Raw genomic sequence first — 16728 nt, 5'->3', positions numbered from 1 at the left:
TGTTAAATGTTCCTGTTGAAACAACCAGAGATGAACAGAAAGTTTGATGGTGAAGCATACAGTGGAGGAGAAGGGTAAATTATGAGGGACTTAATGATGATGATGATGAACTCCATGCATTTCTGCATAGAAATGTGATACTTATAATACTCATAAGAACCTTCTCATTTAATAGAGTAGGTAGAAGGAGCTTTTATAGAGGAAGCACAGGAGAGAGCTGAATTTGAAAATATAATGTATTGTAAAATGGAGTCAATGGCTAAAAGGGAAATGCAATAGGAGTAAGAGAAAGGAGAGATGGAATAGGCTAAGATATTTCATATAATTAGATTTTTTATTACAACAAGCTATTGCAATGATATGGAAGGGGGAAGGCAAGGGGGAATGAGGGAACCTTCACTCTCATCAGAGGTAGCTCAGAGAGGAAACAGCATATATACTCAATGGGGTATATAGACATCTAGAGTAAGAAGGAGAGAAGGGGGACAGGGGAAGGAGGGGGATGTGAGTGATGGAAGAGAGGGTGAACTGTCAGGGGAGAGTGGTCAGATATGATACACTTTCTTTTTTACTTCATACAAGGGGCTGGGATTGGATGGCCTGTCCAGGACCACAGGGCCAGGTGGTTGCTGGGCCTTAGGGGTGATATGTGGACTCAGGGCCTCTTGGCCCCAGGGCCAGTGATCAGTCTGCTGCACCACTCAGCTACCCTACAACACATTTAAGAAGAGGGACAGAGTAAAGGAGAGAAATAGTATATGGTAGTGGGGAAGTACGAATGGAGGGAGGTGCAATCAACAATGGCAACGGTGAAAAATTATGGAAGTAGCTTTTGTGATGTTGTGATGGACTTATCATAAAGAATGTGATCTACCCGTGACAGAGCTGGTGGTGTTGGAACACAAACTGAAGCACATTTTTTTTTATTATTTTTTATTTTTGTTTTTATTTTTTCTGTTTCCTTTATTTTTCATGAGGGTCTATATTTTTGGAGGGAGGGAATATTATGTTTACTCTGAAACAAGAATATTTTAGTAATGTAAAAAACATCATTTGTACAGAAATAAAAATAAATATAATAAAAAATTAACTATCAACAGATTGTCATCTGTGGGGGGCAAGAGCAGAGAGGGAAGGGAAGGAGGAGGGGGAGGGGGAAAGTGTAAAATTCAAAACCTTACCAAAAATGATAGAAACTACTATTGTATATAATTAGAAAAGAAATAAAATATTTATGTAAAAAATTAAATTAAAAAATAGAAGTCTTCACAAAAAAGCTGAGAGCTATGTTGTGATTCTATGAGAAATAAACTTACAATAGTATCACAGATTTAGAACTGGAAAGAACCTTAGATCTATTCTAGCTCAGTTCTTTTTTCTAAATGAATAAACTAAAACTCATGGAAAAATGAGATGACCAAGGTCATGCAAAATTTAAGTAGCAGAATAAGAAGTCAAACCCAGGTCTTCTGCTTCTCTGTTGAGCATTATTTCCACATCACATCAGGAGGCTTTGATTTGAAGGTATAATTGTTCACAACTATCCAATAATAGCCACAAAACTCAGATGTGTCTTCTCCAATTTTTTTTCTTTGAAGGTCTCATCCCAAACATAAAAATTTCCAATGATCTTTCTAAAAAAGGAAACACTGAGAAAGATAAATGCCAGTTTCCAAAGTGGTCAGTGTGATATCAAGAATATTCTTTTGTCATTTTTTTGCCTTTATGCCTTTGCTCTGGCAATTGAAGATTCTGGACTTGGAGTCAAGAAGACTCTTCTTCCTGAGTTCATATCTGTCCTTAGATATTTATTAGCAGTATGACCTTGGGCAAGTCACTAAACACTGTTTACCTTAGTTTCCTTAACTGTAAAAAGAGTTGGAGAAGGAAATAGTAACCACTCTTTTCCATGAAAACCCCAAATGGGGTCACAAAGCAGACAAAAACTACTGCACAACAACAACAAAAAATACCATTCCTATTTGTTTCTCCAGACTGTTGTCTAAAAGTATTTTTTTCAGTACTAAAAGTACTATATATATATATATATATATATATATATATATATATATATATATATATTTGAATTATCATTACTACTGAGATGATTACTGATAATCCTCTACCAATGGATGTCATTTCCTGAGTTCATATCTGCATCTATCTATATCTATTATATATATATAATATATATGCACAAACATACGCATTCAACAGGTGCCACAGATGGCCAATGAGCTGAGCTGAGAATTGAGTAGGAGGAGAAAAGTGAGCTGGATCCCATTTGAGAAATTGTATAGTGTTCTGAATGATGCCAAACTGCTTGATGCTACAGAAGCCCAGTTCCTTAGTACCAGTGTTCTTCCTATGGTGGCATATGGCTTTAAATCATGATTCTAAAAGAATCAACCTAATAAGTAATCATAAGTCTCTAGCATGTTATCACTATTGACCTATTTGAGAGAACAACTTAAGAGGCATTATTAAGCTTAACTGTTAATAGCAAAGGAGATCGGTAAATCATAGGGGAAGAGACACACAGATACCTAAAATGCTCCCCCCACAAAAAAATTAAATATATCAGAAGAGCTCACCAAGTTAGATAGATTCTCTATGGAAGATGTAAGAGTAATTGTGATGACTTGGAGTCATTTTGATTTGTTTAAGTGATCAAAGAACCTACACTGATAAAACATGGTCATCAGTATGCTTATGAAAGCTACAAATGTATTACTCCAGGGTGAAAAGTAGTTTTGTTCATTAACAATATTTCATTTCAATTTTACAGCATTCACAATTTTAAAAATCAAATTTGAATAGGAGCATAATAGAAAGTGAAAGCAATCACAATATTAAGAGATATTGAGGAAAAAGAGTCTTCACATCCAACATAATGTAAACTGTGACCAAATACCAATTATGTGTGTATAAAGGTTCCCCAAGGAGATACAGAAAGGCAAAAATGTTCCCAATATCCTGAGAATTCCTTGCTCAAGAATTTAAGGACTTCAGCCTACCCACAAGAAACATCTATATGGGGAATTATCTATAGATAGTAGAACATCTATAAAAGGAACCTTTCCCCTTTTCTTTCTCATTCATCACTGGTCTTTGTTTTTGTTTGCTTTTGGTTTTTGTTTTTAGATTTTTTGCAAGGCAATGGGGTTAAGTGGCTTGCCCAAGGCCACACAGCTAGGTAATTATTAAGTGTCAGAGGCTGCATTTGAACTCAGGTACTCCTGACTCCAGGGCCAGTACTCTATTCATTGTGCCACCTAGCTGCCCCATTCATCACTGATTTTTCCCATCATCTCATGTCCCCACTTTTACCTTTTCTCCTACTTGTCATTCTGAGGAAGGGGAAATTCACATTGGCAAGTGTGCAAAAAGCCAACCTGGTACATGTCTTCTGATTAGAATGAGATGAAATGCAGCATTCCTTAAAAAGCCAATTATTTCCAACCTGTTTCATTAGAGTTAGACATGCTAAATGAGCATACAACATATTGACTTTTGTGCCCTGTGGCATCTGGGGCCATAAATGTCCTGCTTACCATAATACTTATCTCAATAGCTCTACAAATCAGGATCTTTTCCTCAGAGAATGTGTACCAGTAGCTAATAACTCAAGATGGCAATGCTATGACTACAAAATGTAACGTCCCACAGAAGTACCTACCTTGCCAGCCCCACACACCTACTTATCTCCAGTCAGATATAGCAATCTAACCAAAAGAGCAAGTGACATGAAATTCCCTCCCATAGGGCACTTCCTTTAAGGAAAGAGTTGGATTGCTAAGGTGGGCATGGGAGATAATTGGGTGTAGGCAATCCTGTTCTTAAAGGTTCATTCAAATGCCACCTCTTCTATGAAGTTTTCCCTGATCCATGATACAAAAGTGATCTCCCCTCCTTCAGTATTTTCATAACTCCTTTATACCCCTCCTACACTCCTATATTCTGTTGCATATTTTAGTGAATTAGGTATCTGAAATTCCAACTATCAGAACAGAAGTTGGAGGACAGTGACTGTATGTGAGATTTCCTTTGTATCCTTGCTTGTCCAGTGCCTAACATAGTATTTTGTGCATATTTAAACTTACTTCAAGGTTCCTTGGTTTCTTGGATATATATATTACATTCATGCCACTATCCTAGATTCTTGCTAATTAATTGGTAGATCTTCAGTTGTTGCCACCCTCTTGCCACCCTAGTGGTGAACTTCTCCAAACTTTGGAGTGTCTTCCTATACTCTTCTCTGGTATCAAATTCAATCATTTATAATTTCACATTTTCCATTTCATTTGGTTTGTAGTGGTTATTCTTTCCTTTTGCATCATTGTAGTCATTGTTTCTGGGGAAAGCTGCCTGTAGCAGTGGATAAAGTGCCAGCTCTGGAATCAGAAATTCAAATACAGCCTCAGACAATTTTCCCTCAAAAGGAAATGGCAAGCCACTCTAGTATCTTCACCAAGAAAATTCCAACTGGGATCACAAAAATTCAGACAGAACTAACCAGCTGATCAATAATAGTCATTGTTTCTCCTGTTTTCCATGTTTAGTTCTATTTGTACAAGTTTAACTGTCTTCCCATGTTTTTCTATATTTATCATGTTCATCATTTCTTACACAGTAATATTTCCCATATCCAGGTGCTAGATTTTGTTTGACTGTTGTTTCCAGTTCTTAGCTACCACAAAATGTTCTGCTATAAATATTTTGTTGTATATAGAGTCTTTTCTTCTTTGGTAATCTCCTTGGGGTATATGCCTAGCAGCAAAATCTCCAGACCAAACAGAATGGACATTTTAATTACTTTATTTGCAAAATTCCAAATAGCTTTCCACATTGGTTGTACCAATTCACAGCTCTAACAATGGATTCTTACACCTCTCATTCCACAATGAATCTAACATTGAATATTCCCCTTTTTATTATCTCACCTCTTTTTTCAACTGTGAGGTGAAATAATAATCAGAATTTATATGCCACTTAAAGATTTGCATAATACTTTACAAATATCTCATTTTATTCTAACAACCCTAGCAAGCAGGTATTATCATTATCCCAATTTTACAGAAGAAACAGAGACAGGTTGAATGACTGCCCAGGGTCATGCTGCTAGTATCTGAAGCTGGATTTGAACACAGATCTTTCTATCTCCAGGTTCAAAGCTCTAGTCACTGTGCTATGAAGATGTCTACCCAGACATCCATGGTTGTCTTAATTTGCCTTTCTATTATTATTAAAATTTGGAGTATTCGTTCCTTTGTCCTTGGTTGGGATGCTTCTTTTGAGGACTGTTTATCTTCTTTGAGTGATTATCTGATGGAGGCTATGCCCCCATTCTATTACTCACACCTTTATCCCCTGACTCTTGGAAATCCAATTACTCTTGGGAAACAAGCTCCCAGGGTTTCATTTTTTTTTTTTATCAATAAGTTAAAGCTCAGTTTTCCACAATTTTTCTCTATCATCTACCAACTATTGAAACAAATCCTAGTGGACCTACTCCTGATGCTCTACTCTTAGCAGAGTCTCTGTCTTTTCACAGACAAGCAGAGAACACTAAAGTCAGCTTGGAAGAGGCACCTACAGTAGCTCTCGAACTTTCACCCAGGTGCTACATTTGGGATTCTCCTGAGAAGGTGCATAATTACCAGCAAAGAGCACAGGCTGATTGTTCCATTCTCTACAAGAGCAGTCTCTCCTAAAGAACATCAGGACACTGAATGCTTCCTAATTCTCAGAATGCATTTTAATTATCACTGCTTCTTCTGGTGGTGAGCTATCTCTGAGTTTTTGATTTGCAGTTGAAAACAAGGCTGCCATAAAGCATTCCGGTGACAGCTCCCTGATTACGCAGTGTTGCAGCAAAACAAGTTGTCACAATAAAGCTGATTAATCAAGTTGCCAGAGTAAAACAAATTAATACCACATAAACCTTTGCTAGAAATTACCTCTATATCTTGGGGTATTTGCAGGATGGATTTCTTCCACTAGTAAAAATTTCCATCCTATGACCAACTTCTTTTCAGGACCCCATTGAATTGTGACCTGTGTTATCTTCCAGTAGTTGCCATGATGGGTGAAGGAGAACAGCTGAGAATTCAAAGCCAGAGCAGGTACCTGTTGAGGTTCATCACTCCTGGATGGTTAAGGCAACCTTGAGAAGGTGACAGGCCCCAGCAATCCCAGTAAACAAGCATCTCCTACAATATTTACTCTTTGCAGGTTCCCCTTCAGCTTTGCTGATGAATGTGTTGATACTGCTGACCATCTCAAAACATTACCCCTACAATCAGCTTCCCAATCAAAAGATTGGATCCTGGCGAAGGATTATGAATTCAACTTAATAGCTTCCCAGTTATTCTCTCTTGTTGGAACTACTTAGTCTCTATCTCCCAATCCATTTTTCTTGCATGTGAACTTCCAGATGGGGCTGAGACACCGACTCAGATACAAACATGCATATCTCCCAAGTTCTATCAGTGGCCAGTCTCAGCTAAGACAAGGAGAGAGTCACTGATTCACATCCTGAATAGCATTATTGCTTCAACTGGAGCATCATTAGTCCATGAACATTCTTGGTTGAGGAATATCAAGCTAAGTTAGGTTTAAAAGAATATAAATTCTTTGAGAACAGAAACTGCTTCATCTGTATCAATATACCCCCAACTATATAATAGAGACTTAATTCTTGTTGAATGAATAAAAAACAAATAAGTAAACAAATCATATCCTTCATCTCCATTGGCAGATGCAGGCTTCACATGGTAAAGTTTTATTTAATCCTTAATTGACCAGTTATCTTTTAGGTTTACCCCTTAAAGAAGTAGAAGGCAGTTTTGACATATGCTGAAATTTCATAAACCTTAAAGTAATGTAAAAATGCAAGATATTGTAATGAAAAAGATAATAACAAGATGTCAACTAATATCTTCCTCTAATACTTTATCATAGTATGACAGTTGACCCTAGGTTCTTGAGAACTAGCACAAGATGTGGCAACTAAGCTGAAAACATTCTGAGGAGAGGCCCATGTATAGTTTTTATGACTAGGTTCTGGGGGACCAGCTTTGAGGGTGGCTCCTTGACACATTAAGGGCAGGCAGGGGGATGAGCTTTTCAATTGCAGTGAAACAGTCTCAAAGATCATCTACAATAAAGAGTTTGTAAGTTATGCTGGCAAAAGGAAATCACACCAATAAATCGGAGATCTTTTCATTTAAAGTATTGTCATTCTTACATTATTATTTTAAGTTTACCCTGACAAAATGAAGAGATGTCTGACCTTGGCTTCAGAAAGATGTTTGCTTAAGTTTTGTCTTTCACAAATACTAGCTATGGAACCCTGAGCACTCAAATCCCTGTTTCACTCTCAAGTGCCAAGGACAATTCAGTAATAATAAGTTGTAGGTAAGGTGCCAGTCTGAATTAGCAGAATGAAATTATAGGTTTGTGGACATGTATGTCTTCACACACATACAAACACAGTTTGTCAGAGGGATTTTTGAAAGCTAATTCCACTAATACACTCTTGGTGGAGGTGCAATTTTTTTGTCTTTTTTTATTGGTCAACAGACAAATGAAGAGGCACTTGCTTCCTGAAGATGAGTGCCAAAGTCATGATGACTAAGGTAAAAACCAGAACAGCCATTAGAGACAGGCCCAGGCTAAAGGCTGCATACTTTTCCACAAAATCCAGGTTGGGCTCCCATGAATTGTAATGACTGACATTCATTGCAAAGAACCCAGATCCAACAGTAATGTCCACTTCTTTTACTTGACATTGTTGGAAGGGAGCTACTCTCCTCCAGGGATTAGCAGAGATAGGAAATAGCCCCCTCGACAGGTGTGAGCTTTCACAATCTTTGATGTTTGCAGCATCTGCTTATGTCAGGTAGTCCTTCTGCTGGAAACCAACTATTGGTGGACTTGTTGAAGGAACAGGCCTTGTTTATATGGTCTGGAGCTTGGTCAGCAGCTGTGACCCCCAAATGGCATGTGATATAGAACAGTTTCCAAGAACCATTGACACTATGAACTGGAGTGTCTGGCTTAGGCTTAGGGGGCTCTGAAAGCTGAAGAGGAATAAGAAAGGCTATTAGCCAGGTACCCATAACACAGCTCAAATTTGTTATCTGGGCTCAGAGTGGTTATACCACTGTCAAAGAAGAGTCCTCAGGGCCACATGGCTGGCCGTGTGGATTTCAGTCTGAAGGTGGGCTGTGTCACCAGTTGGAACCCAGCTGAAGTACTCTTAGATGTCCAATCATCATTCATCAGGGAGAGAGAAAAGTCCAGTTTCTTTTCAAAAGCTATGGTGAACTTTAAGGGTCCCCAAATAGGCTGGATAGCTAAGCTACTTACATTGCCCCATGTAGGATAGTGACATTCAATGGGAACTTCTGCCTGATTAGTCCCTAAAATGACTACTGGGATGTCTTCTGGCAAAGCTGAAGATTTGCAGTCCTTGGGACCCAAGCTGAGGTCCCCGACTCTGCCCCAATGTGGGGGGGCAAGGCAGAAAGAGTGAAGAATTGGGGTAGAAGAGAAGCATTATTAAATGTACTTAATAAGGCACTATTCTAAGTAATTTACAAAAATCTCATTTGAACCTCACAAAAACCCTGTAAGGTAGGTATTTATCATTTATTTATTTATTATTAATATTCACATCTTACAATTAAAGAAACTGAGACAAACAACAGTAAAGTAACTTGATCAGGGTCAGATATCTAGTTAAATGTCTGAGAATGGCTTTAAACTCAAGTCTTCCTGCTTCCAGGCTCAGTTCTCTGTTACACCAACTAGCTGTCTCTGGAAAGCAATTTTGAATTATGCTAACAAAATATTTAAAATGTCTATACTCTCTGATGCATAGATCTTAAATACAGACTCCAAGAGGGTCAAATATAGAAGAAAATAAAAAGGCCACGTATACATCAAAATATTTATAATGCTTCTAAAGAAACAACAAATAAAATAGATGTGCATTGATTAAGGAATGGATAAATAAATTGCAATATGTGAATAATATAGAATATTACTACAGAGAAATGGTGAATGAAACTAATGGGAACAGAACTAATGAATATGAAAGTTAAAAGAAGGAATGGGAAACATGAATTGATGCAATTTAAAGTTAAGAACCACTCAAACAATACAGTCAATAACCACAGCAACATAAAGTTTTAAAAATAACAGCAATAATTGTAACTGGACACTGAGTAATATTAATGACCAAACAACCCTAAAAAAGAAAAATGAAACTGTAACTTCCTTCTTTGCAGAAGTAGGGGTAGGGGGCTACAGGTGTGAAAGATTACATATAATAATAGACTTGTTTGATTTTTACTAAACTGTTTTTCTCCCCTCTTTATTGTTTATTCTGTGTCATAAAGGGTGGATTTCTAGTCAGGAAGGGGAGGAGAACAGATTGAGAATTAAAGCGACTCAAAATCAAAAGATATCCATTAAAAAATTTATGGTACTTTGATAAAATACCATTAAACATGACAAACTATAGATGATGGCTCTAGGTTGCCATATTGACTTGGTTTCCTTGGTTACCAGTCATTCTGGATCATCCCAATGCTTTGCCCTTACTGCACTTAACCTGCCCTTCTAACTCTACATTTAGAATTTTGACAAGCTTCACTTTTATGACTTCCCCATTGTTGTGATGTCATACCCACTGTTATGATTCACTGCCTTTTCAGCTTGCTCCCCCAGTCTCATAATCAGGTCCAGTTTTGTTGACTTTATTACTGATTTCAGTGTCAGCTTTACTCCCAAAATACCTCATAGTAGCATGTGACTGCTTAGCAATTTAGCCATGTTTGATCAGACAAGACAATGCCAAGGTCCTTGGGAAAACAGGGTACTAGAGTTTCCTCTGTCTTTGATCTTCAATGAAAGACTTCTTCCCTCAATACAAATGGGAATGACTTCAGAAGGGTAGGAAGTGGAATATTAGGGAAGTAGAAAAAAAAAAAAGAAACCCCATTTGATCTTATCAGAATTCACCAAGTTTATGACTCTATTCTATGGTCTTTACCCTACTAGTGGATATCCCAGAATGGAGATAATAATAATAATAAAATATTTAACATTTCTATAGCATTTACAATGTGCCAGACACTTTGTTAAGTTCTTTGGAATCATTATCACATTTGTTCCTCAGAAGCCCTGGGAGGTTAAGTGCAATGGTTATTATCATTTTATAAATTAGGGAACTGAAGCAAACAGAAGTTAAGTGTCTTGCCCAAGGTCACAAAGGTGCTATGTTTCTGAGGGCAAATTTTAACTCAGATCTTCCTGACTTTGGTCCCCCCATTTAGTCACCCGATAATCTGACAGGTGTCATTGTTCAATTAGGAAAAGTAACAATGAAACCCTTTGCTTTCCAGAGTTCACGGCAACTAAAGAATCAGTACACCAACTGGTAAATATGAACTGATGATGCAAATTATTTAATCTGTAAAGGGTATCCCATCAACTTTGTAACCACATGTTACTTCAATCAACACATCAAATAAACATTTATTTCATAACTACCATGTGTCAGTTACTGGTAGGGTAGGAAATATAACAGTGATTTCACTGATATAGGAAACATTCTAGGTAAGGAAAATTCCTCTACCAGTGCAAGTCAGCACCTTCTCTGCAACATAGACTCTTAGCTGCTTGGAGCACCAAGACTTATCCAGAGTCACACAGTCAGGATCTGTCAGATATAAAACAGATGTTCCAAATAAAGTCTTTCTGACTTCAGGGCCAAATCTCTCCCCATGATGTAATGCTTCTTCTCAGGCACTGGAGATACAAAGACCCAAACAAATAAAATAGTCACAATTCTCAAGAAACTTACATTATATCCAGAGAAATAACAATCATACACACCAATAAATGCAAACATCTTCAATGTAAAAATGCCAAGCAATGTGTGGAAGAATTAGGAGATGTCTCAAATGGGAGGCTGTTGTTGTTATTTGTCCTTTTTTCAGAGAAGCCCAATGAGGACAAGGTGATGACTTGCACAATGAATTGGATTTAAATGAGGCAGAGTTGCACAAAGTGTCAGCCTCTCTCTCTCTCTCTCTCTCTCTCTCTCTCTCCCTCTTCTAGTTTCATCAAAGTCCAATGGGAAGACAGAAAGCAGAATGACCGATAATGATCCAGGATGCAGTAGATGACCTTGAAGTTTTCAATGCCTGACTAAGCTCAGTCATTGAAACAAGTTACCCTCATCCAGTCATTCTGCCCAGCAAAGTCTTCAGATGCTTTGGGTAGTCATCTCCCTGGATCATCAATGGGTTTAAAGCCTGTCAGTCACCTTCAATACTTTGGGGTCTGCTGAGATGTTTTGTTGGGGTTTTTTGCTAAGTATAATTTATTTTATTTTTTAAAGGTTTTGAGTGTTGAGTTTTACAATTTTTCTCCCAATCTTACTTCCCTCCCCCCCACCTCACCCCCCATGGAAAACAATCTGTCAGTCTTTATTTTGTTTCCATATTGTACATTGATCCAAATTGAATGTGATGAGAGAGAAATCACATCCTAAAGGAAGAAACAAAAATTATAAGAGATAACAAGATCAGACAATAAGATATCTTTTTTTTTCTAAATTAAAGAAATTTGTTCAAACTCCATGGCTCTTTATCTGGATACAGATAGTATTCTGCATTGCAGACAGTCCCAAATTGTCCCCTGGTTGTTGCACTGATGGAACGAGCAAGTCCATCAAGGTTGAATATCACCCCCATGTTGCTGTTAGGGTGTACAGTGTCTGGTTCTGCTCATCTCACTCAGCATCATCAGTTCATGCAAATCCCTCCAGGCTTCCCTGAATTCCCATCCCTCCTTGTTTCTAATAGAACATTAGTGTTTCATGGCATACATATACCACAGTTTGCTAAGCTATTCCCCAATTGAAGGACATTTACTTGATTTCCAATTCTTTGCTACCACAAACAGGGCTGCTATGAATATTTTTGTACAAGTAATGTTTTTACCCTTTTTCATCATCTCTTCAGGGTATAGACCCAGTAGTGGTATTTCTGGATCAAAGGGTATGCTCATTTTTGTTGCCCTTTGGATATAAGTTCCAAATTTCTCTCCAGAAAGGTTGGATGAGTTCACAGCTCCACCAACAGTGTAATAGTGTCCCAGATTTCCCACAACCCTTCCAACAATGATCATTATCCTTTCTGGTCATATTGGCCAGGCTGAGAAGTGCTGAGATGGTTTTATCAGAGTGTGGCCACTATGCATGCTAAGGCTTCTTAGAGCAAAGTGCATTCCAGGTTTTGGAGGGAGTCCATGAAAATGCACTATCAGAAAATGGAATGCTATCTGTAAGGAACAAGCAATAAGTCAGAAAGCTTGGATGGAATTCAGGGTAAAGGAGAGTGCTATAGCATTAAACTGGGAAGGTAGGCTGCAGTCACATTTTAAGGGATTTTTCAGCCAATTAGAAAAAGTTGCATTTTATTCTAGTGATAAATGGGAACCACTAGAGTATCCTGAGAATGAGAGTGATGTGGTCAAAGGGGATCAACTGCAAACAGGAAACTCCTTTAACACAGTATTATAATTAGTAAGTGGGGGTAGTAAGGGTCATGGAAGTGGAGACAAGGAAAATAATATGAAAGAGATTTGGATCCTCAGTAGAGATCAGAGTGCACAAGAATGGAACACTGCTGCACAAGAATGGAACACTGACTGCATATTATGTCAAATGATGATATAATGAGTTGATCTGTTTTACTGAATTTTTTCTCTTATTCTACCTTTTCTTTTTTTAAAAAATTCTTTGGCATTAGGAATAACTCAGAGAAAGGGGATAATGTAAAAAAACTGTCAATAAAAATCTATAGAATGAAAGATATGATGGAGGTAGAATTTATAAGAAATGATAACTGCTTGAATGTTGAGTGGGGAGTGAGTAGAGAGAAGAAAGAATTGAAGATAGAAGAACTGAAATGGTGAGCTGGTACTGTTAGAGGTGAAAGACCTGACAAAAACTTTGTAGGAAAAAAATTATGAATTCTGTTCTGATTTATCATTTGATAGGCCTATGGGACATATAGTTCAAAATGTCCAATAGGCAGTTGGTGATATGAGACAGATTAGTGCTAAATATGTTGATATAAGAATTAATTGGGAAATTGTAAAGTATTTTCATGGATCCCAAATTGCTTCCTACTATGAAAGCACTTAAAAAAGTAATACTCTTCTAGTGATACTATATGGCTGGGAATCAAGAACACCATTATAATTTTGTTGTGGTTGTTGTTTTGGTTCTTCATACTTCGAAGAAAATCATGTCATCAAGGGAGGTAATGTCAAGAACATGAACTGGATTTGAGTGAGGAGGTGCTGTGCTAAGTCATCAGCCTCACTTTCTTCTTCTGATTCATCTGGATCCAGTGACCAGATATGAATCAGGACAACTAGAGATGGCCCTGGATGTGAGGCATTGCCTAAGGTCACACAGCTCATAAGTGTCTGAGGCTAGATTCGAACCTCTGTCCTCCTCTTTCTTAAGGCCCTCTGCAAAACCTAGATGCCCAATTACAATATACATCTATCTTTAAGCAACTTGTTGGGTCCAGTTGTCAATTGGACTTAGTATCAGGAAGACTTTGGATATAGCAAATGACACAAGGAAATCCCTACCAGTGTCATTTGGTGTCAACGCAGATAAGGCAACTCTCTAGGATTTATCTTCTGAGTTGGAGATGGGTTGGGATCCTCAGAGACAAAAAAAATTTCTAAATTGGAAATTTCATATATATATGAATATGAAGAACTCAAGGAAGAATGGAAAGACTTGTGAATCTATGTAGAGTGAAGTAAGCAGAACCAGGAAACAAGATATATGGTGACTACAACAATGTAAATGGAAAGAATAACAACCACGAAGAAACTGAATATTAATATAAAGACCAAGCTTGACCCCTAAAAAGGGTTGATAAAAATCCACCTCTTATCAGGGAGGGTTTTTCATGGGTTATGGATGTGGGGAAAGTAGTGCTTAGTGATCTAGACTCAAAATAGGAAAAATAGGGCACCAACAAAACATTAAAAATAACAGAAGAAAACAAAAACAATATCAGAGGAGTCACAAACAGAACAATCTTATTATTAGATTTAAGATATACTTTTAAAATTATAAGCAATTTTCTTTTTTATTCTTTGAATATTGAAATATTCATGTACAATGCTTATTTTAAACTATTTTAAAATGTACGTCCATCACCTCTTTGCAAAATATGTGTGTGTACATGTGTGTATGTGTGAAATGCTCACATAAATTCTTAGTCACGACTTGGTTTTCATGAGTTTTTTCCCTCTTTCTTTTTTATTTATTATTTAGACTTGAAACACTGGGATAGGAATGGAGACTATGTGTTCATAAATAAAAGTTACATGAAAAAAAAGTATCAACAAATGTGGTTTTTTTTAATGAGACAAATGAACAATTCAACTAATATTAAACAAACTGGTAGGATTCCTTTAATGCACTGAGAAACTTCCTTTATGGAGGCATATGGACAAAAGTGGTACCAGATGAGAAGCTGTAAATGAGTTGTGATTTGTATCAGAGGAAAGAAGTGCCACATTGATGAATAGCTCCATTGAAGTAGTGAAATAACTGCTCTTTTCAATCCAATTCATTAAGATTCATTAACAATTCCAAGACTTGTTGAACATTGTTTTGGTCACTCAGACCATTCTAAGTTAAGTTCTGCACTCATGATGTTTAATGAGAAGTTTAGAATTAAATCCCAAAATGAATCCAGTCCATTCCCTAGAAATAAAGCTATGTAATGATCAGGCAGATATTGATATGAAAAAATCTGGTTTTAAATGAACTGCATCCTCAAATTTGTCAACAGTATGATATGATGGTCAAAAAAGTTATAGCTAATGCACCCTTAGACTGATTTAAGAAAGGAATAGTGTCTAGAATGATGGCCACAATAGACCCACTGAACTCTGTTCATATTGAACATCTGGAGCATTATATTTAATTAGAACAAGAATAAACTGAGGCAAATTCAGAAATTAGAAGGGGAGAGGAAAGCAAGCTGGTAAATAAATGAGGGATCACTCCATATAAGGACTGGTTGAATGAATTTTAGAAAATGAAAGTGGCTTTCAAATATTTGAAGTTTGGCTATCTCTGAGAGGAATTAGACTTTTCTTCAGTGAGCAAAAACTACGAATAGTGAATGGAAGTTACAGAGAAGCAGATTAAGTCTTCTTATAAGGGGAGGAATGGAAGAGGAAGGAAATGATCATTTAATTGGTATAGGCCAGGTACTATGCTAAGTACTTTATAAATATTATCTTTTTTGACCCTCACAACAACTGTGCAAGGTAAGTGTTATTATTTTCATTTTACAATTGAGGAAATTAGGGCAAACAGAGCTTAAATGACTTACCTAAGATCACACAGCTAGTAAATAATTGAGGTCAGATTTGAAATCAAATTTTCCTGACTCCCGACCTACCTACTCTATCTACTGAAGGAAAATTTTCTAATTAGAGATGACCAAAAGTGAAATGGACTTCCTCAAGAGGAAGTGTGATCCCCCTCTATGGATATTTTCAATTGTGAATTAGATAACCATTTGTCTTTTGTGATTCTTATGTATTAGCTAGGTAGCCTGAAACAGAGGTGTGGTACAGTGCCAAAGTTGATTGAAATATAATTGGGAAATATTAAATAAAAATGCAATAAACTATATTGGCACTGGCCCTGGATTTAGAGAGGCCTGGGTTCAAATCCAACCTCAGATATTTAATAATTATCTAGCTGTGTGGCTATATATATATATATATATATATATATATATATGGAAAAGTGAGGTCCCAAAGATGCAGACATGACTAAAACAACTTAACAACAACAAAAAAAGGTGCCAACCCTATATGTATAGTGAGGCTTCATGTGTCTTAATGTGCTTTTCTTAAATCATTGTGTATCCAGAAGTGCAGCAGAATAGACCTCTCTAGACTTTTCTCTCCCACTCTTCTCCAAGGGAGACTTCCATTTCTGCCAAGAGGGGAAAAAGGAGCTTGGGGTCAGAGGCTACTGTTCTCCTCACAGAGAAAGAGGCTAAAGTATATGTATCTGCTCCCTTAGATATTGTTCATCCGGGGATATGATCCATCTCACTTTTGATTGTTTTGTCACTTTGTGAGGCAGAGGGATTCTCAGTTCTACATCCCACCTAATATCAGTTCCATGTTGAATACACATAGAGAATAGCAAAACTCACTTATAAAAATTATAGCAAAATAAAAATCAAAGAAGTTATACACACAAGAAAACATATCAGAAAGCAGAGTAAAGGAATTGAAATATTGGAACATACAACTCAGCTCAATCAAGAGAAGGAATCGTAGATCTTACCTGAAGGGAAACTTCCTGAAGTCTATAGAGTAATAAGCTGGGGATTGGGTCATGGTGGAGACTGCCAGCTCCTCCCATATCTTGCCAGAGTCTCTCTCTCTAGCAAGCTAAATGGTCGGGTGGGTGGGGGTAGATATTTTCCATCTAAACCAGGTGTACCCAAAGCAACTCAGTGTTATAGAGAAGCCTCAAAACTTGAAGTATTTCTGTCCCACTCCATTCTCCCAAAAAAAGGGAACTTGAAGGGAACTAGTGAAAGTTTAAGCTCTCTTGCCTCTCACCAACCCTTCTCTCTG

At 37.2% G+C, this 16728-nt stretch overlaps 1 pseudogene; it reads right to left on the bottom strand.

The window, feature by feature from the left end:
• Positions 1 to 7570: 7570 nt before the first annotated feature.
• LOC141507046 (zona pellucida sperm-binding protein 3 pseudogene) lies at positions 7571 to 16485 on the bottom strand (annotated as a pseudogene).
• Between the last annotated feature and the right edge of the window lie 243 nt (positions 16486 to 16728).

Source organism: Macrotis lagotis, chromosome 1 (genome assembly GCF_037893015.1).
Source record: "Macrotis lagotis isolate mMagLag1 chromosome 1, bilby.v1.9.chrom.fasta, whole genome shotgun sequence".
Lineage (NCBI taxonomy): Eukaryota > Metazoa > Chordata > Mammalia > Peramelemorphia > Peramelidae > Macrotis > Macrotis lagotis.
Note: the sequence above shows the minus strand (reverse complement) of the source record. Positions and strands in the feature narration are given on the sequence as shown.